Source organism: Bos mutus, chromosome 13, assembly GCF_027580195.1.
Source record: "Bos mutus isolate GX-2022 chromosome 13, NWIPB_WYAK_1.1, whole genome shotgun sequence".
NCBI lineage: Eukaryota > Metazoa > Chordata > Mammalia > Artiodactyla > Bovidae > Bos > Bos mutus.
In genome coordinates, this window is record NC_091629.1 from 44,260,670 (window position 1) to 44,286,283 (window position 25,614).

Below are 25,614 nucleotides of genomic sequence, written 5' to 3' on the forward strand. Positions count from 1 at the left end.
CAGAGCTGCAGCAGGAACATCCTGCCCCAGTGGTCTTTGGCGGGGGTGGGAGGGAGTGGGCCGTAGACTTGCATCTTCACCATGGAGTGAACTATGTGGAGATGAGGCTGAGATGGTCAGGGACTCTCCTCCTTGCCCATCATCAGAAGTTCATTAAAAGTGAAGTCTGGGTAGAGCTCTGTGCTGGGTTTCCTGGGGTTGCCAGGAAGTCGGGGATGCGCCAACAGGTGAACTGAGCCACAACCCTTTTCAAGATGTGCTGCCAGCAGATGGATGAAATGTTACAAAGGGGAGATTTGGGTTTTAAGCAGGTGTTCCTTGGTGAAACCTGGTATGGAGGTTTTTGTCAAGTGGACAGTGTGAGTGCTTGCAGTAGCTTCCCTGGCCCTACCCTGTATATGCTAAGTAATATTCCCCTCCTCCCCTATCATGGACATCAAAAATTGTGGTGTCCCACTCCTTTCTAGACACCTTCCAAAATTTCCCTGGTTAAGAGCCTTTGATTTTAAATAGGTGGTTCAAGGACTTGCTTAATAATTTTTAAAATCCATCCAGCCATCCATTTATTAATTTATCTGTTTGTTAATTTGACCACACCACATGGCTTACGGGAGTTTAGTTCCCCATCCAGGAATCAAACCTGGGCCCTTGGCAGAGAGAGCGCAGAATCCTAACCACTGGCCTGCCAAAGAATTCCCACCTTTATTAATTGAAGTCACCAGAATATTATTTCAGTGTTATCTTATATCCCCCATAGTTCTTTTATTAAAAAAAAAAAAACAAACAACAGAAGATTTTTATCGTGAACACCCATATACCCACCGCCTAGATTCTACCATGAACATGTTACTGTACACCTGTTTATCATTTTATTCACCTGTCCCTTTAGTCACATTTCAGAATAAATGGCAAGCATCACTGCAGTATCCCTTAGATATCATTAGAATTTAGTACTTGTTTACACTTAAAAACCTATCAAAATATAGAGTAGCACTCTGAGGAAGTTCCCCTGTGCCCTTTCCTAGTCAGTCCCCACCCCACCCCCCAGAGGCAACAGTTGTTTAAATTTTTTCTACTAAAGTGTTGCCTGTTGCAGAGTTTAATTTCAGTATCATCTTAGGCTGTATCTCCTTGCACTCAGACACATCGGGAAACTTAGTTCTCATTGAACTTCAAGATGAAAGAAATCCTCTGGATCGGGGTCAGTTACCCATGACAGGCAGAACCATGGACGCCAAAGATGTCCACATTCTGATTCCCAGAGCTCATGAGTACCTTAACGTGGCAAAAGGGCTTTTGCAGATATGGTTACAGGAAGGACCTAGATGGGGGGAGATTGTCATGTATCATGTGGGAGGATCCAGTGTAATCACATGGGTCCTTATATGAGTCAGAGATGTGAGAACAAAGACATCTGAAGATACTGCACTGCTGGCTTTGAAGATGTAGGCGGGGACCACAAGCTGAGAAATGGCCGTGGGCCCTAGGAGCTGGAAAAGGTGCGAAAATCCTCCCCAGGGCTTGAAGGAACCAGCCCCGCCAACAGTTGGTTTTAGTCCTGTGAGACCCATTTTGGACTTCTGACCTCTAGAGCAGTAAAATGATAAATCTGTGTTATTACAAGCCAAATCTGTGTTATTTTAAGCCACTAAATTTCTGGCAATTTGTTACATTGGCAATTTGAGCAAGAAAAAACTCACACAGGGTCTTTGTTTCTTTTAATGTGTAGCAGAGAACAGAATAACAAGAAGTCAAGATTTTTAAAAAAATCTCCCAAGATTCCACAACTCGTAACAAATCAGGTTTCAGTATTTTTCCTGCTTCTTCCCCTCTATTTCCCTAGGGACTTGTCATTTTGAGTTTTAATTACAACCTAGCACAAATTTTGCATTCTGCTTTTTCCCTAATGAATGTTTTTGATCAGGAATATATGTCCATGTTGCTACAAAGTCTTTGTAACTATTTTAAGAGGGCTGTAAATAAAGTCAAATGACTGTACTAAGTTTAACCACCTTGGAGTTTTTTTGTTTTGTTTTTTGGCCACGCCACACAGCTTGTGAGATCTTAGTTTCCCGATTGACCAGGGATCAAACCTGGGCCCTGGCAGTGAAATTGCTGAGTTCTAATCACGGGTCTGCCAGGGAATTTCCCTTAACCATTTTGTTAAAGGATAAACTTTATTGGAAAGTAAAATCGTGACTCAAGTACAAAATGAACATGTTAAAGGTTGTAGTTGTTAATTAATTGGAGACCCAGTAAGATGTTTTAGTAATAAGCCAAGTAGGAATCCTGAAATGAATTTCTTTAATAGATACAAAACCAACAGAATTGGCCAGTATCCACAGAACTAATTCACCATCAGTTAAATTCCACTGGATGCAATCTGCATTTCTCTGCACAAGAGTCATCTTCACTGTCAGTTTCCCTCAAGGTCAATCATTGTGAAGTGGCTTAAAGAGAATGGACGGTGGAGACAACCGAGAAAGGGATGGGGGTGGATGGGCAGGTGGAACACGCAGTAACGGGAGGGAGGAAAGCGACTTGGAAGGCTTCCACCACGTTTGCTGGCATCCTGCTGTGGTACGGTACTTCAGGTGTTTCCAATGTTTTGCATTTATTAAAAAGTCAATATGTCTTTAAACATGTAATTTTTTTCTTCCCTAAATACCTTGATTCTATAGGATAAAATAGTGGAAGGAGGGCTGTAGGCTCCAAAGAGATTATTATATGACATTCAGTTGGTGTTGCCAAGTTGTATAAGCTTCCCACACACCAAAAACAAACCCTACCCATGTCGCACGGCAGAATATGGGCCATCACTTCCATGGTCTCCTTAAAACGTGAGCACTTTCTTTTTCCAGACACCCTCCCGTTCACCCTCTTTGCTCTTATGTTCCTTGGTTGGAAGTAGATCTGTGGAGAATTGACCAGACTGGACCAGAGACGTATCACCCTTCCCCCAGTGCTGGCTCCCTCTGAGCCCCAGAACAGCATCCTGGATCTCTCACTAAAGAAGCAAGAGTTGGGTCTTGCCTGGTGATCCAGTGGTTACAAATCCACCTTGCAATGCAGGGGACACAGGTTGAATCCCTGGTTGGGGAGCCACATGCCTCAGAGCAACTGAGCCCAGCACTCTGAAGCCCAACCACCACAACTAGAGAGCCCAGTGCCCCTCAGATCCACGTGCTGCCACGAAGACCCAATGCAGCCAAATTAAAAATGTATATTAAAAATAATAAACAGGAGCACCACAGGCCCAGCTGGAACTGGTTCATGTTGACACTGTCTTTTCCTTTTCCTTCCTTTTTGTTTAATTTTTGAGAAACATGGTGGTTATATTTACAGTCCTGAGGTTCAGGAGAACTAAGTCTGCTTCTGAACTTTGCTATGGGTTAGACACTGATCTACCTTGTTAATGAGTTTTTCCAATTGTTGAGTGGATTTGGGGTGGAATTTGGGGAGTGCATAGTAGGTCAGAGTGACTGAGTGAACTTGTAAGATAACTTCCAACTCTAACAAAATTGTACTGATTTAAAATTCGGTGATAACATGAGAAACTTCACTGTTTGTATGTGGCCATGGCAGCCACACAGCTCCTCTGCTCCCCAGTAACCAGGATGACAGTTTGACTGCAAAAAAGAATTCCACCAGCCCCTACTTGTTCCAGGAAATGGCTGGCCACACACCCTCCACCCCTTCCTCTTTTGAAATGTCCCCAGACTGCTTGCTTGGCCTGTTGCAGCTAACCAAGGATGGCCAAATGTACTTGAAGATCAGTTGGTCTCTCCTTCACTCCACAAACCTGCCCTACTGGACCGTGTTCCAATTGGAAACTACATTAGTATACACCTAGACAGCATGTTAAAAGAGGTCTTAACTGACAAAGATCAGTATAAAGATCTTTGTGTAAGTATAAAGATCAGACAAAGGTCAGCTGTGGTTTTTCCAGTAGTCGTGTACGGATGTGAAAGTTGGACCATGAAGAAGGCTGATCACCAAAGAACTGATGCTTTCCAGCTGGTGCTGAGAGTTCCTTGGACAGCAAGGAGATCAAATCAGTCAATCCTAAAGGACATCAACTGTGAATATTCATTGGAAGGACTGATGCTAAAGCTGAAGCTCTAATACTTTGGCCACCTGGTGCTAAGAGCCGACTCATTGGAAAAGACTCTGATGCTGGGAAAGATTGAGGGCAGGAAGAGAAGGGGGCAACAGAGCCTGGAGATGGTTGGATGGCATCAATGACTCTGCACATGAGTTTGAGCAAACTCCGGGAGATAGTGAGGGACAGGGAAGCCTGGTGTGCTGCAGTCCGTAGGGTGGCAAAGAGTTGAACACGACTGAGCAACTAAACAACAGATCTCATTTTTACGCAATAAATTGTACCCCTGACACTTTTGAACCCCTGCGGAAGCAAAGATGATGGCGGGGAGTTCGCTTGCAGCAAGTTTCTAAATAAACAGGCTTTATTAATTTTGTCTTAAACTTAGATTTGTCTTTGACACGTGGGATGTGTGTCTGTAAGAATTCTGCCCTCAGCATGCACCTGCTCCCTGGATAAATGTGGATTCACTTTGGTTGATAGCCTTGGACTGAACTGGGTTCTCAGGAACCACTGAGAAAGGAGAGTTTAGGGATTCCCGTTCAGCCCCTTGCTTGCTCTTCCTCCCTTGCTCAGTCATGTCCGACTCTTTGCGACCCCATGGACTGTAGCCTACCAGGCTCCTCCCTCCATGGGATTCTCCCGGCAAGAATATTGGAGTAATTCCCTTCTCCAGGGAATTTTCCCAATCCAGGGATTGAACCCAGGTCTCCTGCAGTGCACGCGGATTCTTTACCATCTGAACCACCAGGGAAGCCCAGAGATGAGGGAGGTCTTGATCAGACTGATAGAAGCGAGGGTAGTAAGAAAGTGGTCAGGTCCAGGACGTACTACCAGGGTAGCTTTCAGGCAGAACCATGAGGGAGAGTCCCAGTAGAAAAGCAGCAGTTTTCCGCCAGGCCCTCCTCACTCTAGCCCATGCACAGACACAACTATTTCAAACTCCTAGCTCGCTCTTCTGCAGTTACCACCATGTTGTACCAGTTGATTATATTGTTTTTTAGGGGATTTTTTTTTTTTTTTTGCTTGTTTGTTTAGAAAATAAGATTAAAGTAAATCTTTGGAAAGAGCCTGCTTAATTAAGAAACAAAATCTCAGGAGATGTAAAGGAAATTAAGAATAGGTGTGACCACCTAAAAATGAAATAACAAAACTTCTGTATCATAATGCCATAAAGATAAGAGCCATAATGGAGAGAAATTCTTTTTACAAAATAGAACAAAAATCTTGTACCCTAAATATATAAAAATTCTAAAGAAAAAAATTTAGTAGAAAATAATATTAAGCTACTCTTTAAGAATTTTACATTACATTGATGTGCTTCAACGTGTCACTTTAGGATCTTAATCTTCTCATGTGGCCTCTTGTCCTCCAGCAGGCACGCCCAGGCTTCTTCACAGCAAATGGTCTCAGTTCCACCTTGCACTAAGGTGATCAGAGGGGACACCCCACCCTCCCCACCCCCCACTCCATGGCAGGGTGGAGCCCCATTGCTTTCCTTGCTCCGCATGAAGCAACAGTAACAGAGGCAACACTCTCCTCCTCACAGCCGGAGTGTTGGGGAGGGTTACAGAGAAGGAGGAGCTACAGCAAGAGATTCTTTTAATTTGTGTATGAAGTTGGCATACACTCAAGTGTCCCATGCATGAAACCCACTGAAATTAACATAGAAAAATCTCTGAGAACTGAACTATGATGTGGAATACTGCATGGTTTTAGATTGGCCTCTGAGTAGCACACAAGCAGGGCAGACCAAAATAACACTGAATTTGGAACTAAATGGACGTCAAACACACAAACCACAAAAGTGAGCCATAATATGCATTCTAAACTGAAACAGGTTGAAGGCATACTAAAGAAGAAGGTTATTTTAAAGGAAACAGATTGTTGTAGCATAATACCCAAAAACCCAGGATAAAAATAAAATATTACTAGATCTGAACTGAACTGAGAAAAGACAATCAACAGATTCCAATATCAAGATTACATGGATGATGAAATTCTGACAAGGGTTTTAAAGCAGCCATCATAAGAAAAAAAGGAAAGGGTAAAGGAAGGAAAGGATCAACAAGCAACTGTGAACACTCTTGAAATAGAGAAATAATTGATGAAAAGTTTCAGCAAAGAAATAGAAAATATAAAGGAAAACCAAATGGAAATTTTAGAACTAAAGAATACAAGAATAAGAAACTCATTGGATGGACACAGTGGCAGGATGGAGAAGACAGAGGAAAGAAACAATGAACTTGAAGTTGGGCCAATACACACTATGCAGCCTGAACAAGGAAACAATAGGTGAGAAAAACAAACAGAACTCCAGGAGCCTGTCAGACAGTACCAAGATACACTTATGTCCCTGGAGTCCCAGAAGGAGAGAAGAAGGAGTGCAGTGCAGAAAATATAGAGAAATAATAACTGAAAAATCCTCAAATTTGGTAAAAGAGCATAAATTTACTGACTTAAGCTGAGTGAACCCCAAACTAAGAATACATAACAGTCCTAAAATAAGAAGCTGCGTGAACCCCAATCTGAGAATACATAACAATCCTAAAATAGTATGCACTAAAAGCCAAATTCTAGACAGTAAGATGGTGGACTATAAAGAACGCTGAGTGCCAAGAATTGATGCTTTTGAACTGTGGTGTTGGAGAAGACTCTTGAGAGTCCCTTGGACTGCAAGGAGATCCAACCAGTCCATCCTAAAGGAGATCAGTCCTGGGTGTTCACTGGAAGGTCTGATGTTGAAGCTGAAACTCCAGTAATTTGGCCACCTCATGCGAAGAGCTGACTCATTTGAAAAGACCCTGATGGTGGGAAAGATTGAGGGCAGGAGGAGAAGGGGACGATGGAGGATGAGATAGTTGGATGGCATCACGGACTCAATGGACATGAGTTTGGGTAGGCTCTGGGAGTTGGTTTTGGACAGGGAGGCCTGGCATGCTGCAGCTCATGGGGTCACAAAGAGTCAGGCATGACTGAGCGACTGAACTGAAGGTGGTGGATTCTGGGGGCTGGGGCTCAGGATATTGGCAGATATTGGTCAAAGGGTACAAATATCCAGTTATAAGGTGAATAAGTTTGGGGATCTAAAGTATGGTGTTTAACAATACTGTATTATGTTCTTGAAAGTTGTTAAGAGAGTAGATATTAAATGCTTTCATCACAAAAAAAGAAATGGTAATTATGTGAAGTGATGGTATGGAGATAACTAATACTATTGTAATAATTTTGCAATATGTAAGTGTATCAAATTATCACATTTTATACCTTAAACTTACACAGTATGTCAACTCTATCTCAATAAACCTGGAAAAAATGCAAAGTGGAAAAAAATCTTCAGAATAAGTAGGAATTATGGGACATTTACAAAAGGTGTGGCGTACACATAATGAGAAAACAAGGAGAAGAGAAAGAGAAGAAATGATTTGTAAGTCATTGACGTTGTAATGACTTACAAGTTTCCAAAATTAATGATAGACACCAAACCACAAATTCAAGAGGCTCAAGAAATACCAAGCAGGATAAATACCAAAAAATTGATGCCAAAGCATTTTATATTCAAACTGTAGGAAACCAAGGACAAAGAGAAAATCTTGAAAGAAGCTGGGTATGGAGGGAAACAACTTACTTGTAGAGGAACAAGGATGAAAATTATATTGGGCTTTCTCATCAGAAACCATGAAAGCAAGAAGAGAGTGGAGTGAGATACCCGAGTGTTGAAAGAAAATAACAACCAGCCTAAAATGTTGTATCCAGCAAAATTATCATTCAAAAATGAAGGAGAAATAAAGTCTTTCTCAGACAAACAAAAAACTGAAGGAGAGAGGAGCTAGAGATCAAATTGCCAACATCCATTGGATCAAAGAAAAAGCAAGGGAATTCCAGAAAACCATCTATTTGCTTCATTGACTACACTAAAGCCTTTGTGTGGATCACAACGAACTGTGGAAATTTTTTAGAGATGGGAATACCAGACCACCTTACCTGCCTCTTGAGAAACCTGTATCGGATCAAGCAGCAACAGTTAGAACTAGACATGGAACAATGAACTGGTTCCAAATTGGGAAAGGGGTACGTCAAGGCTGTATATTATCACACTGCTTATTTAACTTCTATGCAGAGTACATCATGCGAAATGCCGGGCTGGATAAAGCTCAAGCTGGAATCAAGATGGCTGGGAGAAATATCAATAACCTCAGATATGCAGATGACCCCACCCTAACGGCAGAAAGTAAAGAACTAAAGAGCCTCTTGATAAAGGTGAAAGAGGAGAGTGAAAATGCTGGCTTAATACTTTACATTCAAAAAACGAAAATCATGGCATCCAGTCTCACCACTTCATGGCCAATAGATGGGGGGAAAATAGAAACAGTGACAGACTATTTTCTTGGGCTCCAGAATCACTGCAGATGGTGACTGCAGCTTGCTCCTTGGAAGGAAGGCTATGACAAACCTAGACAGCGTATTAAAAAGCAGAGGCATTACTTTACGAACAAAGGTCTGTATAGTCAAAGCTATGGTTTTTCCAGTAGTCATGTACCGATGTGAGACCTGGACCATAACGAAGACTGAGCACCAAAGAATTGATGCTTTTGAACTATGGTGCTGGAGAAGACTCTTGAGAGTCCCTTGGACAGCAAGATCAAGCCAGTCAATCCTAAAGGAAATCAATCCTGAATATTCATGGGAAGGACTGATACTGAAAGCTGAAAATCCAATCCTCTGGCCATCTGATGTGAAGAGCTTACTCACTGGAAAAGACACTGATGCTGGGAAAGATTGAGGGCAGGAAGAAAGGGAGAGACTGGCATCATCAACTCAATGGACATGAGTTTGAACAAACTCCAGGAGATAGTGAAGGAAAGGGAAGCCTGGCTGCTGCAGTCCACAGGGTCACAAAGAGTTGGACATGACTGAGCAACTGAACAACAACAGACCTGCCTTGCAAGAAGTGTTAAAAGAAGTTCTTTGGAGAGAAGGAAAATAATATCAATTGGAAATTCAGATCAACATAAGGAAGAAAGGTATCTGAGAAGGAAGAAATGAAGGTAAAATACAGTCTTCATTGCTTGTATACCTACCTAATCTTAGAGATAATTCTTTGTCCAAAGTAATAATAACAACAGTGAACAGGGTGATTCTAGCATATGAAAAGTGAATTGAATGGCAGCAATGTTATAATGGATTGGAGGGAGGAATTGGGACCACTCCAAGGGAGTTGGAGTACCCACGAAGTGGTACAGTGTCATTTGAAAGTGGACTTATAAACAAGTATCAAATCATTAAGCTGTGCACCTTCAGGTAATGTAATGTTATATCAATATGTCCATTGTACCTCAATAAATAAAAATGTAAAAGAAAGTGGACTGGGATTAGTTGCAGACATACTGCACACTCCAGTGCAGCAGGCCCCAACCTTTTTGGCACCTGGGACCGGTTTCATGGAAGGCAATTTTTCTGTGGACTGGGGCCAGTGGGACAGTTTGGGGATGATTCAAGCGCATAACATTTATTGTGCACTTTATTCCTATTATGAAAGTGCTGCACTCAATATGCCAGCAAATTTGGAAAACTCAGCAGTGGCCACAGGACTGGAAAAGGTCCGTTTTCATTCCAATCCCAAAGAAAGGCAATGCCAAAGAACGCTCAAACTACCGCACAATTGCACTCATCTCACACTCTAGTAAAGTAATGCTCAAAATTCTCCAAGCCAGGCTTCAGCAATACGTGAACCGTGAACTTCCTGATGTTCAAGCTGGTTTTAGAAAAGGCAGAGGAACCAGAGATCAAATTGCCAACATCCGCTGGATCATGGAAAAAGCAAGAGAGTTCCAGAAAAACATCTATTTCTGCTTTATTGACTATGCCAAAGCCTTTGACTGTGTGGATCACAATAAACTGTGGAAAATTCTGAAAGAGATGGGAATTCCAGACCACCTGATCTGCCTCTTGAGAAACCTATATGCAGGTCAGGAAGCAACAGTTAGAACTGGACATAGAACAACAGACTGGTTCCAAATAGGAAAAGGAGTACGTCAAGGCTGTATATTGTCATCCTGCTTATTTAACTTATATGCAGAGTACATCATGAGAAACGCTGGACTGGAAGAAACACAAGCTGGAATCAAGATTGCCTGGAGAAATATCAATAACCTCAGATACGCAGATGACACCACCCTTATGGCAGAAAGTGAAGAGGAACTCAAAAGCCTCTTGATGAAAGTGAAAGAGGAGAGTGAAAAAGTTGGCTTAAAGCTCAACATTCAGAAAACAAAGATCATGGCATCTGGTCCCATCACTTCATGGGAAATAGATGGGGAAACAGTGGAAACAGTGTCAGACTTTATTTTTTTGGGCTCCAAAATCACTGCAGATGGTGATTGCAGCCATGAAATTAAAAGACACTTACTCCTTGGAAGGAAATTTATGACCAACCTAGATAGCATATTTAAAAGCAGAGACATTACTTTGCCAACAAAGGTTCATCTAGTCAAGGCTATGGTTTTTCCTGTGGTCATGGATGTGAGAGTTGGACTGTGAAGAAGGCTGAGCGCCGAAGAATTGATGTTTTTGAACTGTGGTGTTGGAGAAGACTCTTGAGAGTCCCTTGGACTGCAAGGAGATCCAACCAGTCCATTCTGAAGGAGATGAGCCCTGGGATTTCTTTGGAAGGAATGATGCTAAAGCTGAAACTCCAGTACTTTGGCCACCTCATGCGAAGAGTTGACTCATTGGAAAAGACTCTGATGCTGGAAGGTATTGGGGGCAGGAGGAGAAAGGGACGACAGAGGATGAGATGGCTGGATGGCATCACTGACTCGATGGATGTGAATCTGAGTGAACTCCGGGAGTTGGTGATGGACAGGGAGGCCTGGCGTGCTGTGATTCATGGGGTCGGGAAGAGTCAGACATGACTGAGCGACTGAACTGAACTGAACTTATTCCTATTATTACATCAATTCCACCTTAGATCCTGGAAATCAGGGACCTCTGTTTTAGGGAATCTGTTAACAAATTTTTAAAAGAAGCAATTGATATTCTGAGAAGAGAGAAAATGGAATCATACAAAATTAAAACCAGTCACCGTCCACACTGCAGCACGTTCAAGGTCTGCCGATAGCCAGGCAGCTGGAGCAGGAGAGGTAACAACGGCGAGGCTGTGCCAGCCTGGGTTTGACTTCTAGAGAGGTGCCCAGGGATGCAGCGGGCATGCAGTGGCCACTTGCTTCTGCCACTAGGCCTAGGCTCAGGCCCAGGAAAGCAGGGGAGGCATAACCCAGGCCCTGAAGCACAAAGAGTGGTGTGACACAAACAGCTTGTTATGATGAGTTAGGCCTGGGACTCACGGGCGATGGCTCCCTCCCTCCTTCCCTCATTCACCTCTCTGGGGATGCCCTGTGGTTAAATCTAGCAGTGATCATCAAAAGGACACTTACCTGGAATTGAGTACAGAGGAGTGTCGAGGGTGGGCAGAGCGAGGCTTCCCAGTGTGGACTATGAGGGGTGTTTTCTGTAGAGAGTTGAGAAGCGGTAATGAAACCCCTGAAAGGCGCCTGCTTTTTATTATCACTCTGCACTGGCAGTTCTTATCCAAGTCAGTGATTAACTTTCTCCTCCTGGTAAAAGTCTTTTGCGAGTCTAGGTTCTAAATGGTCACTGTGGTTACTGTTAAGTTTTAATAACAGGCTATTAGCACAGTTTAAAACTACTTTTCCTGTAATAAACATGGTGTTCTACATGGAAGTTAATCCAGAGAACTTTATTATACACTTGGCTCCCCCCACACACCCAGACTCAACTACAGGCATTTGTTTCTAGTTTGGTAACAGTTTGTAACAGTCAAACTCAACTCCAGACACAGCTGGTGTACCCTCCGGTGTTCCGCACACCCCTGAGTCTGAACAGACTAAGTAGTGACAGCGCTGTGACCGTGAGAGGCGGCAGCAGAGCCCGCGTGACCTCAGGCTTTCAGCACACGTGCCGATCACACTCCAGGCTCACTGGGTTCACTCTTTATTTATTTTTGCAAAAAGAAAAAAGACATTACTGTGACAGAAATATTAGTTCATCACTTTCCCTTTTTTTGTACTGTAATACTGTATTTGTTGATTTGGTTTGTGAAAAAGTCTATGTGAAGTCCAATAAAGAAACTTTTCCAACGCTGAATTTCTTTTCTGGTCATTATTCTTATGATTTATTTCGTGATTATTAATGACAATAATTATGCTGCAGAGGAGGGAGTAGTGAGAAAATTGCTGATCATAAAGACTAGTTCAGTCCTGACTTTGCCCGAAACTTCACATCGACTCCACAAGATGGGCTTCTGTAGCCCATTTTATAGATGAGGAAACTGAGGTTCAGAAAGGGAAGGGAAAAACGCCCAGGATTACATTCATAAGTGACAAGAAAGGGGTTCAAGTCCAAGGTTGGCCCAACTCCAAAGTCCATGGAGTTTGAAGTGCCAGCAGATATTAAGGCTTTGCCAGAGCAAGACAGCAAACGTGGACATGAACTATGGTGGCCAGGGGGCTTCCTGAAGGACGTTGTGCTGGGACGGTCTAGAGGGGGAGGGCAGTGAAACATGAGGAACTTGCGAGGAGACAGAGAATGGGGCTCTCGCCTGAGCCCTGCCGCTCCCTGGCCAGTATGGCCTTGGACAAGTCCCTGGCCAATAAATCCTTGATTTATTCCACAAATCAGGCTAAACAGTGGTCTGGGCAGTGATTGTGGCTGGTGACGGAATATGATCTTTCCCCACCCCATTTAAGAACTGAATCCTCAAGTCCCCCTTGGCCCACACCCCCCAAACCCTGCACCTCTGGGGTTAGGAGTCCAGCTGCTGGCTGGAGGTCTGGATGGCGTTAGTTAGAAACATAAGCCTGGGTTCTGGACAGGCCTGGCTTTGAGTCCCAGATCCACCACCTTCTCAGATGAGTCACCTTGGACATGACTCTACTTGTCCCTGTTCTCAGTGTCCTAAACCAGTGTTGATCTGAAAAAGTAGTTGTGAGAATGAAAAAAAAAATAATGATGCCTGATACTTACTGGAAAATTCTGGTACCCAAAGTTCCAAGAGTATGACTGATTTTTTTTTTTCATTAAATTTCCTAACCACCCTGAAGCTATTATTCTCATTTACAGATGTGGCAATGGAAGACCAGAGTGGCGGTGATTGCCCAAGGTCACACCCTTGTTCTGCTTGGCTTAGTGTCTGTCCCACAGGAAATGCCTCAGTTACAGTTGTAACTAGTTCTGACACATGGGTCCCACACACGCATCTCCCTGTCTCTGGAATGAGGATGTGTCTGACAACTGATGTCCAAGGAGCATGTCAGCCAGCAGGTGGAGGGGGAGTTAGGTGTCCTCACTGTCTCTGGCCAGTCCCTCAGATGGCTGAGATCAAGCCTGATGGAATTTTATCAGATTGAATCCCTAATTATCCCTTACAGTGGCTTCTAAAATGATGCCACATGGAAATAGAAGGTTATTGAGTGTTCAGAAGCCTACCATCACCCAGACAAAACAAAACTTGCCAAATTCATCCAAAGAATGTGAAGAACTTTAATCTTTGATCAGGTCACCAAAGTGACCATGATATGCAATTTTAGAAATAAAATACACTACTGTAAGTTTTTTAGAGGGCACACCTGATATGCTTTTTTACCAAAAAGTTACTAAATAGATATATTTTCTTTAAAAATCTTACAATTGATAACGTTATAAAAAAAAGTGGAAGTAACTCAGTTGTGTTTGACTCTTGGTGACCCCATAGACTGTAGCCTGCCAGGCTCCTCTGTTCATGGGATTACCCAGGCAAGAATACTGGGTTGCCACAGTATCAAGTAAATCCAAAATGGTCATGATTCTTCCCATTATGAGCACCAAAAACCCACTTTAAACTGGCTTAAGTGAAAAAGGTACTTTATTGGCTCTTGGATGTAGAAAGCCTAAGAATAGGCAATTGGCTTCAAGCACAGCTGGATTGGGGGGCTTTTGGTGGCTCACACAGTAAAGAATCTTCCTGCAGTGCAAGAGAGCTGGGTTCGATCGCTGGGTTGGGAAGATCCCCTAGAGAAGGGAATGGCAACCCACTCCAGTATTCTTGCCTGGAGAAATCCATGGACAGAGGAGCCTGGCGAGCTACAGTCCACGGAGTTGGAAAGAGTCAGACACAAGTGAGTGACTAACACACACACACCTGGCTCTGCCTCTCTGCAAAGGCTCCCTTTCCAGCAGAGGCAGGACAGCTGCCAGCAACTCCAGCAGCCGACCCTCTCAGATTTGATGCTCCCATTCTTCTCAACATTTGGAATAAGTCCTAAGCCCAACTGCCGGTGACTGGAACGGGGCTACATGACTACACTCTGGACAGTTCAGTGGAGGCTCAGGGGATGGAATGCAGGTCTGGGCCTGGCTTAGTCACTCTTGTCCCCTTGTAGTCAGGGCTGGTTTCAACTCCATCCACTGCCCGAGGCTGAGGTGGGAGAGGAGGCTTCCCCTGAAGAAAATCAGAAGTTGATGGCATAAGAAGAAGTGAGTGCTGGATGACCCCAAAATTATAACTGTCTTTGGAAAATAATAATTGGTGATGAAAGGAAGGTTCAAAGAGGTGACTTGTACCAGATCATCCACCTGGCTGCTCAGGTGGCCTCAGAAGGGGAAAGTGCCATTGTCAGACCACCTGTCAAGGTGGGAAGAGTCCTTGAAGGTCCCTGGTGTGGTGGGGCGGGGAAGCTGGAGGCCCAGAGCTGGAGAATGACTGGTCCAAGGTCATACAGCAGCCCCTGGCGGAGATAAAACCAGAACACAGAGCTCAGGTATCTTGGTCTTCCATCTAGTGCTCCCAGCTGATCTTGTTGAGTACCCAAGGGGACTTTGGGATGGGAGTGTCCAGCTGGTTCATCATTTTTGGAGGAGAAGCTCCATCAGCCTTTTTGGGAAAGGAGTTTCTCCCAGTAGATGTCATGGGGTGGCTTTAACAACCCCCGGCCTCATCCCTGCTGTACTGGGATCTCCCAGTCTGTCTCAGTTGGAAGGGAGTTGGGTGAGGGGCCCAAGATTCCTACAGGCCTTCCCAGTCCTTGATGGTGTCAATCTGATGCCTTAATCTTATATAAAATGGAAGCCCCAGGCCAGCGCCTCCACCTGCTCCAGCTACCCTGCCTTCTGTGGATTCTGGAGCCACCACTGCTAGCCAGGCTGGATCTTCCCATGTCTTTTTCCACTCTAGGAAGGGCCACATCTTCACCCAACAACATCCTAAGAAACCGGCAGTGTTTCCTTATCTAGTGTTCAAAGCCAAGAACCCAGCAAGCAGGAACCCCCCAGCCCTGCTGTCTCTGGAATTCTCTGTGGTGGGGGGTCTTGGGTGCACTAGTCTGATTCGGGGTGGGAAGGAGGCCGGGTAAGGCTTCCTTTGCATAATAAGTGCATAATTTTATGTAGATGGTGCGTCTTTTGGGGGTGATGGAGGGGCTTCTGATAGAGATTAGGAGGGGCTTAAGCACCCACTGAGCTTCCCTGGTAGCTCAGATGGTAAAGAATCTGCCTGCAGTGCAGGAGATCTGGGTTTGATCCCTGGGTCGGGAAGATCCCCTGGAGAAGGAAATGGCAACCCACTCCAGTATTCTTGCCAGGAGAGCACTATGGACACAGGAACCACTGGCCCATCCCTGATGTTATCACCAGTTTAAATTTGAAGAACCAGGCCTAGCTCAAGGACAGAGCACCTTCAGTAGAAATGGAAATCAGGTCTTTCAGATAGTGGGAAAGACGTGGGGTGAGGGGCTGGGTGCAAGGACATCTTCCCAGCTTGTTGGGACTTCCAACAAGGACAACTGAGGACTGTATTTATGACATGCTGCTGCTGCTGCTGCTAGGTCGCGTCAGTCGTGTCCCGACTCTGTGCAACCCCATAGATGGCAGCCCACCAGGTTCCCCCGTCCCTGGGATTCTCCAGGCAAGAACACTGGAGTGGGTTGCCATTTCCTTCTCCAATGCATGAAAGTGAAAAGTGAAAGTGAAGTCGCTCAGTCATGTCTGACTCTTCGTGACCCCATGGACTGCAGCCTACCAGGCTCCTCCATCCATGGGATTTTCCAGGCAAGAGTACTGGAGTGGGTTGCCATTGCCTTCTCCGGTATTTATGACATAGAAAGCTTTAAGTGAGAAAAAGGAAATTTACAAGAAAATGTGTGTGTAAGGAGGTAGGGTGTGTGTGTGAATCAAGTTTATGGTGGTCAAGAGCATAGGATTTGGAGCCAGACCACTCAGGTTCAACTATTGCTTTCACCCCTTACTTAACCTTGGTTATTTTATTTACACTCTCTGTGCCTCAATTTCTTCATCTGTAAAATGGGGATAGTAACAAAGTGAAGACTCCAGGAGATAACTCCACCTAAAGCAGTGAACGCAGGTCCTGGCACACCTGACTGCTCAGACGATGTTAATCTTGTTAGCCTCCTGCGCTGGGACCTCTTTCCTACAATCTTCAGCGGCCAGACTCCGGCCAGACCCCAGCTGGCCCCGCCCTGGCTCCGGAAGCCAGCAGCCCTGCTGAGGCCACGGTCCATTGTTCCTCCTTCCTGCTCAGCTTTGCAGCTCCGGCCAGGGCGCATCCGGGCTGGGGAGCCCACCCTCGAGCCACCCCCACTCCACCCCCGCCGACCCACTCCCAATCAGTCCCAGTCAGGCCCCTCCTGTTCAGAGTTGGAGCTCTTGACTGCTCCGAGGCCTCCGTCCAGCTTGCCCCCGTCTCCTGTCTAGAAAAATCAAAAATAGCAGAGGCATCTCTCAGGACTGCCTGAGGGTCCCATGAGATCACGCGTGCATGAGGCTGAGCTCCAGGTCTGGTGTCCCACTCAGAGTACAGCTGTCCTCCCAGGTACTGTCAATTTGGGGGGATGGCTGCTCCTGCCAAGGCGCAAGGGGGACCGGTTCAGTCGTAGTGTCTGGGCTGGAGTGGATTTCTTAGATCACGCTGCCTCTCCTCACCCCACCACTCAACCTGTTCCCTGGCACGAGGCAAAAAGTGGGTAAAAGGGCTGGACAGCTTTCCCAGGCTGGCAGCTGGAAGAGATGGGCTCTGGAGTCCTCGCATCCTGGATCTGCCTCGGAATTGCCATGTGGCCTTGGGCAAGGCCTCCCCTTCTTTGTGCCCCCCTTTCCCTCCTCCCTGGCTGTACTGTGGCCATCTGGGTAACTGTGGGAAAGGTGATCCCCCCAGGACTCAGTTTGTCCTGTCTGCCAAAGGGCCTGCACAGCTAGATTAACAAGGTGACTGCTGATCTCAGGAAGTTTCTTTCTTGTCTTTCTGCTGCCCTGTCCCCCATTTCTCTGCTCAGACAAGCCCACCACACTGGGCTGGCCACGGGAGGCTTCCGGAAGAGTATGTCCAAGTCTTATCAGTGTGTCCCTTTGTGTGGGCAGGACCAGGATCGGTTTTTTGATACGCTTTCTCTCTACCCTCAGCCCAGCAGGCAGAATGGGCCTCCCTGTCCACAAGTTGGCTTTGCCGCAACATGAACCACACAGGCAGCATGCTGAGTGGCCACGTGCAGCAGCAAGCATCCCGCCATCAGAGGGAGCTCGCTCAAGACGTGAGGCACGGGGATGAACCAGGGCTCACATCACATCACAGCTTCAAAGCCTCAGCCTATCCTCAGAGTACCCTCCTGCGGCCTTCATGCCCCCAGGGGACCTCTCTGGCCATTACTTCCTGCCAGCGGCTGTCGTCTTGCTGCCTTCCCTCTCCTGCTTCCCTCCTTTTGCTTCCCATCCTGTGGACTCCAACAGAAACCCCTGAATCTTCTCTTCCCGTTATACAAACAATTGATTTCTTCCCAGTTTTGATAGGGGCAGTTGGTTGGGGGGGGGGCTTGGATGCCCCCATGCTGTGCTGTGCTGTGCTTAGTCACTCAGTTGTGGCTGACTCTTTGCGACCTCATGAACTGTAGCCCACCAAGCTCCTCTGTTCATGGGGATTCTCCAGGCAAAAATACTGGAGTGGGTCGCCATGCCCTCCTCCAGGGGATCTTCCCAATCCAGGGACTGAACCCACCTCTCTTGCATTGCAGGCAGACTCTTTACTGTCCAAGTCACCAGAGAAGCCCATGAATACCGGAGTGGGTAGCCTATCCCTTCTCCAGGGGATCTTGCTGACCCAGGAATAGAACCAGGGTCTCTTGCACTGCAGGCAGATTCTTTACCAGCTGAGCTACTAGGGAAGCCCGGATGCCCAATAATCTCCATTGATTCCCCCCAAATCATCCCAAATAGACAAGGTCACCCCCAAAGAAATCTTAGGGATATTTTGTGCTTTATAAACACAGTCTTAAGCCCCTTGCCTCCCCTAAACCTTTCTTTGCCAACCTTCTGCTCTCAAGTTTGTCCACCTGAGCTCATCAAAGGGCTCAGTCGGGCAAAGGGTCTTCCACTGAAAAGTATTTCCTTCCATGAAAGGCTGCTGGGAATTAAAAGGCACATTTCCCCATGTTACTTGTGTTATTTTCATTACTCTTCACCATAACTGCTGTTTGAGAAGCATGCGTTCGATTTTGCAGAAGAGGAACCAGGCGGATTGGAAGGCCTGTCTGGCCTGACAGCCCCAGGCTCGGAGTTGTCAGATGTCTTTCTTCTCTTCAGTGCCCCCCACGCCAGGTAGGTCCCTGCTGCTGGACTCAGTGTGGCCCCACCCCCATATCCAGGACATAGAGGCTCCCTCTGCCCCTGCACAGGTGACCACAGCCGCCTGGTGACCCCCCAAACAGAGGCCTGAGGTGGTCCTTAGTGTCATTCTCCATGTTATTTCCCAGGCTCTGCCCTCCAGGTACATGGGGAGATGGCACTTCCTGCCCCCTTGTGATCGAGTGGGGTCATCTGTCTAGCCCTGGCCAATGAGGTGCATGTGGGCAGAAGCAATTGCCAGGTGAAGATGCTCTTCCTCCATCGTGGCTTCTGCTAGCCTTTGAGCAGGTGGCTTCTCCGTCTCCTGGGCCCTGGGGAGGTGACCGGAGAGCCCCACCGGCTTTTGATGGATGTGCCGGTGCTGCTAAGACCTGGGTGGTTTTTTATGCAGCGCGTGTGACCTCTCCTCCCTTGACTAGTACATTTCTCCAGAAAGCAGAACCAAGGTGGAGCTGAGAAATGGGGTGGAGGATGTTCAGTCTGGAGACCTGTCTTGTGTTCTTTTATGAGATGGTTCATCAGGTGTGGCCATGGAGCAGAGGGGAGGCTCAGGGAAACAAAGGTTCTATGCATGCACAAGTCTAGAGATAGGAAACATACGTGCCATGAGTGGCAAAAACACAGGGTGGTCAGGAGGGGGAGGGGAGAAGGCTTAAGCCACAGCCTTTACTGGGGTTTTCAAGAAAAAAGCAAGGTAGGGCAAGGTGAACAGTTTGGGAAGGACTGGTCCCAATAATTTCAGTGGGCTCTGGGCTGTAGGGGATTTCCAGTTGCCAAATACCTGGCCCTGGGGCGATTAGGCAGAGGGATTTCACCTATCAGCACGGGCTGATAGATATTGGGCTCTAGGTATATAATGCCAAATGTCCAGGCTGTATACCTGTGGTGTCTCGGGCCCAGTGGGGACCGACCGAAGCTGAGTTGGCCCTTTGCTGGATCTTAGCATATCTTGACATGAGGGGCAAAGACTGCTTGTTGCCTACCCAGTACACATGCTCCCCTTTTCCTTTGTAACAGAACTCCAGTATTATCTTGTAATGCGCCCAGCCTTGCATGCAACTGTGTGGCCATGTGATTAAATCCTTGCCACCTAAGTACCTAAGTATGAAGTCCGCCTGGACTTCTTGGTGGGCTTCCTATAGGGGGTCACTCAGCTGGAGGTCCTTCTGCCCTCTCCTTCCTGCTATCGCAGCTGCAGCCCCATCCGCGTTCTGAGTGGTGCAGGTGGTACAGAGTGAGTGTGAAAATTGCGAAGACTGGAAAGATGTTTCAATAGTCAATGAAGATCATAAAACCTCCTATAAAAATCCACTGCCCAAGAAGGTGGGCTACAATTCCCATGTGCTTTGTACCTGGCTAGCAAAGCCCTACTGTAAGGGCTGGCAGAGATATCTCTGGGTGGGCTGAAGGGACTGGGGACATTTTTCCAGCCCCGGAGGAGAGGGATTCTTTAGCAAAGCAACTCCAGCAACTGGAGAAGTAGGGCTTTGGACATACATTCTAGGGCTCTCTTTGCCTTCCTTCTCCTCCCCAAGTTGCACTAGGGCCCATGCACCTCCACCCCACAGCCTTCCCCAGAAGCTGGCTCTCTGCCAGGCAAAGGCAGGGAAAAGGAGTGTTCCCAGCTGGCTCTCCAAGCTCTCTTCAGAAGGGAAGCCGGGCTTCCCCAGGAAATGGAGCAGAGAATTAATAAGAGAAGACCAGTGCGGGGAGACCCCAGACCTCTCATGGCTGCTCTGAGCCAGACAAATCCCTCCACTGACTTGGGTTCCCACCTATAAGATGGGACAATAATACCCTGCCTGCCTCCCTCCCAGGGATGTTGAGGGACCATCCTGCAGAACTCAGAGGCGTGCAGAAGGCAGGGGAATTACAAGTGTGCAATCTGGAGGTGTGGGGTTGGCCCTCTCACAGAAAGCAAAAAGCAATGACCTACGTCCTGGTGGTGGTCACCAGCCCTGGCTCAGGTCTGATGGACCCAGATCAACAGCGCTCATGCCTCCTGTGATGCTGGACCTGAGCTTTCTCATCAGTAAACTGGCATTATTCCTGTGGACAAGGATGGCAGCCTACAGATGTGAACCACCGGGCGCAGCCCCTGGTTCCTGGCAGCCCTCAGAACTGGCTGGGTCTTCACCACCCACCCCTGGTCTCAGTGGGCATGTGCATTCTCACCGGATGCCCTGTTTTAAAGCCGCCTTTGTGTCTGGTGAATGCCCCACCTAACGACACTAATGAGAGTGAAGGACAGGGAAGCCCGGCAAGCTGCATGCAGCCCACGGGCACGCAAAGAGCCGGACGTGACTGAGCAACTGAACAACAACAATGATGCTTCCAACAGAGCACCCTTAATTTACCAGATGCTTTGCAGTGAGGGCTGGGCACACGACGAAGTCTTCCCCAGTCACGTGCCCTCAGTGCAAAATTTTGGGGGATCCATGACCCAAGGAGACAGGGGCACACAGACCCACTTTGGCCATGCCTACATCCAGTGTCTGGAGTCACCAGGGACAGAGGTCCTGCAGGGACTGGCCAGGTCTGGGAGTCAATGAGATGGGTTGCCATGTCAGTGTCTCGTGATTAGGGGCTGAGAGGTGATCTGGGCCATAAGACTTCCACGCTGGACTCTCTGCCTGACTTAGAGGTGGTGGGCTCCCCAGTAACCTTTAATAAGTTCCTTTCTTACTTAAGTAACACACAGCCAGTTTCTGTTGATGGACGATCACAACTCTGGCCGACTTCCCTCCTCAAGCCCAAATGCCGACACTTCCCCTACCCCCAAGTTGCCTGTGTGTGTTTAGATGCTCCTCCTGTGCCTCTGGTCAAGCAGCTTGGCTGCTGCGACCAACTGTCACCAGCAAATACCAAGTTAGACCCAGGGCCAGGCTAATGAGGCTGGCACAGCTGCCACAGCCTGCAAAGGGAAAGCAGACAGATTCTAGGTTCGAATCCCAGTTCCACGGCTTAGCACGTGTGATCATGGGCCCTCACCATGCCTGTCCGAGTCTCAGTTTACTTGTCACAACACCCCAGTGGTCATGCTTTAGGGGTTTCAAGGAGCTAAGGGGTGGAAAGCCCCTAGCCCCACGCTTAGCACACTGTAGGCACTGGATCTGAGAAGAAACCAGGTTCGGAAGGAGTAAGACATTAGCTCTCACGTTATAGGTTGTGTCCCGGTCACCTGGAGAGGTGAATCAAAGGCAGAGCAGGGTGCAGCAAGCCTGGTTGTTCCCTGGAATCTGTCTTTTTAACTGTTCTGTACCCAAAGGTCTCTGTTGCAGGTGGCTGGGGTCAGTGCCCTTGGAGAAATACAGGATTCAAGGGGAAGATTAGAGGAAGCAAGGGCCCAGATGGTGGGGCCGCCACAGTAGTGGGCCGTCTGGGGACCTCAGCTTCCTACTTGCTGGAAGCTTATCCTGGGAGAAGCTCCAGCCTGGATGGATGGTCCAGAAAGGATGCAAGTAATTTGTTTATTTGATCTCTGATCACATTTAAAGCAGTAATGGATACACTTTTTCTCACCTGGATAAAACAAAAATTCAATAATGTATTCAATATTATAATAATTCAAATTTAGCTGGCTCTTCCCATGGGCACCGTGTCATTGCACACTTTGTGCTAATAGATACGAAGTGAAATCATTCTCACAGGTGAGGAGACCGAGGCCCAGAGAGATGGAGTGACCTGCACAAGTTCACGCGGCCTAAGCATAGAGATTTTAGCCCAGGCGGGCTGGGATTCCACAGCCATACGATATGCTGTGCCCCCTTTAGGATACCACTTTCAGGTATTTTTTGAGGGGGTGGTATTGTAAGGGGTCTCTGGCAGGTGCCTGTGCCCATGTTGGGGTCTCTGGCAGGAGCCTGTGCTTCCAAGCTAGGGGCTAAGTAGAACTAAATGGGGTGAAGCATGAAGGGAATCAGCCCTCTGGTGCTCAGCTCCCACCTGAGAAATCCATGGTTCAGCTCTGTGGGGATGGGGAAGGCTTCCTGAGCCCTGATGGCTCCATTCAGTTCACAGCCACGGCCTGTTCACACCCCCGGGCTGTGTGGCCTTAGGCAAGGTGCTCCGCCCTCCCCATCTTCCGGCTGCTGGGAACAACCTGAAACTGGGCTCTACCCCATGCTCAGCAGAGCGTTCCACATGCAGATGGAGCACTTCCAGTTATCATTTAGCGGTACTGATGCAGCTGTGGTGACGAAACCCGAGTTTTCTACACCATCCCAGTTCTAGGCAGAGGGTAGAAGTGTGCAGTTGGCACTTCTCTCTGCCCAGCAGCCATTCCCCCTTCTTCCATGAAAAAAAACCTTGTTTTGACTTGAACCAGTTGACTTTTGTTTCAGTAACTTGTAGCTGGACTCCTTCCAAGAGGAAGTTGGAAACATGTTTATGGAGTGTCAGCTATGTCCTAAGCACTGCATATGATTCATTTAATTCTCATGACAAGCTGGTAAAGCAGGTACCACTGAAGCTCAGAGAGGTTAGGTAACTTGTGCAATGTCATAGATCTGAGACAGAGATCTGGGGCCCCAGCCCAGCCCATCTTTTAAATGAGTTAGTCATTACATTTATATCTGTGATTGACTTTTCTAGGAGGGCATGCATTGAGTCAATAGATACTTATTGAGAGCCTATTATATACCAGGCAGGGTGCTGGCCCTATGGATGAGAATCCCATAGACAAGTCCCTGCTCTCAAGGAGTGCCCATTCCAGGTGATGCAGAGGTTTCATCTCACAGGCCAAATCCAGGTGGTATTAGCTACCTGCCACATTATTCTGAGAGAATTCTGAGCTGCCTCTGGGCTTAGCAGCAAGGGGTGTTACTGGCTGATTACTCAGGTCTGTGAAGGGTGCTGTATAGAGTTTCTGAGTGTATGGTGCATATTGGATACCAATGGTTTAGATTTTTGAAGATGGTTATGCGAGTGTATAACAAAGCAGAAACATATCCTGGTCGGAGCACAGGTTCTAGTTTTCATTTTGAAAATAGCCACTGTACATGTAATAACTAGGCCCTACCCTCAAGGAACTTAGGCTGTAATTGGTGGCCAGCCACCCTGGTGGCTCAGATGGTAAAGAATCCACCTGCAATACAGGAGACCTGGGTTCAATCCCTAGGTTGGGAAGATCCCCTGGAGGAGGGCATGGCAACCCACTCCAGTATTCTTGCCTGGAGAATTCCCATGGACAGAAGAGCCTGGCGGGCTACAGTCCATGGGGTCACAAAGAGTCATACATGACTGAGCGACCAGGCGTGCACATGCTTAAAATATAAAAAAATTTAAAAAGGACACATGAAAAATACAAGATGATTACTATCAAAGAACAGAACGGAACAGCACGATCTGATCCAGAGCTCAGAAGCAAGACAGGCCACACGGATGGAAGTGATCATGGAGGCTTCCTGGAAGAGGAGCTTGGAGTGGGGGCGGGGGGAAGGCATTCCAGGAGAAACAGCAGCAAAGGTAGGGAAGCTTGAGGTGAGAGTGGAGAGGCCTGCAGCCTGGCTCAGGTAGGAGTGCTGGGGCAACAAGGCTGAAAGGATAATGAGAGTGGGGAGGCCTGCAGCCTGGCTCAGGTAGGAGTGCTGGGGCAACAAGGCTGAAAGGATAATGACGATGACATGGGCCATGGAGTCTCAATGTCAGGCCTGGGAATTCAGTCCTGATCCTGACCCTCGCTCTCTCCCTTCAGTTGTTGTTCAGTCACTCAGTTGTGTCCGACTCTGTGATCCCATGGACTGCAGCATGCCAGGCTTGCCCATCCTTCACCATCTCTCAGAGTTTGCTCAAACTCGTGTCCATTGAGTTGGTGATGCCATCCAACCATCTCTTCCTCTGACGTCTCCTTCTTCTCCTGCCTTCAGTCTTTCCCAGCATCAGGGTCTTTTTCAATGAGTTGGCTCTTTGAATCAGGTGTCTAAAGTATTGGAGCTTCAGTTTCAGCATCAGTCCCTCCAATGAATATAGGAGGGACTATATTCAGTAGGGAACCGCTGAAGACTTTGAGCAAGGGCATGCTACAGCAAAGTATCAGTTCTTCTTGGTGACTGCAATAGGGGAGAAGTCAGAGCTGGAGGTGGCTAAACCAGCAGGGCACAGAGGGAGCACCCTGCATGTAGGTGGGGGTGAGGGGACATAGATCTTGTCCCAGATCTGTGTGGACAGACATGCTGTGTGACCACAGGCAAGTTCCTTACCCTTCTGGGCTGGTTTTTCCCTCCATCTTCTCGAAAAGCCTGCCCCTCCCCCACCTTTTTTTTTTTTTTTCTTTTTGCGGGTCTGTGGGTTCTTAGTTTTGCACTAAGGATTGAATCCCTGCCTGCTGCAGTGGAAGCATGCAGTCTTAACCACTGGACCACCAGGGAAGTCACAAGAAAGCCACTTTTAGACCCTACTGAGTGAACTGAGATATGTGTGTGTGGCGGGGGTGGTGAGGGCAGGAGATGTCACATGGTTCAGTTAGGGTCTCTATTTGCTACTTTTCTTTGGACTTGAAGGCCTAATCTAAGGTGGTCCGTCAGCCATGGTCTCCCACACACTTCAAGCCCGTGTGGCTCAGCCCTTGGGTGTGTCCACACCTCAGCTTCAAGTGCATTTGTCTCATAGAAGGGAAAAAAGGACCTTGGAGCCTCTCTGCAGCTGCGTCACTCGAGAGGGACTTTGCCTCTTACCCTGCTCTGCAGGGATGGCAGGAGCCACTGAAGTAATGGCTGTGAAGCGCCCACGGTAGGGTCTTTATGCCCTGCATCCTTGCTGTTGTTCCTGTTTCCTGCTTTGGTCTTCAGTGTGGGGCTCTTGGCTATAAGCCCCTGAGGCTGGCAGTG

General features: G+C 47.3%; 1 long non-coding RNA gene across 1 annotated transcript; it reads left to right on the plus strand.

Annotated features, from left to right (window-relative positions):
- The first annotated feature begins 14,191 nt into the window (after window positions 1–14,191).
- Window positions 14,192–18,595, plus strand: LOC138990533 (uncharacterized). Its single transcript, XR_011466670.1, has 2 exons — window positions 14,192–16,985; window positions 17,573–18,595. It is a non-coding gene; the product is annotated as an uncharacterized lncRNA (long non-coding RNA).
- Window positions 18,596–25,614: the final 7,019 nt, after the last annotated feature.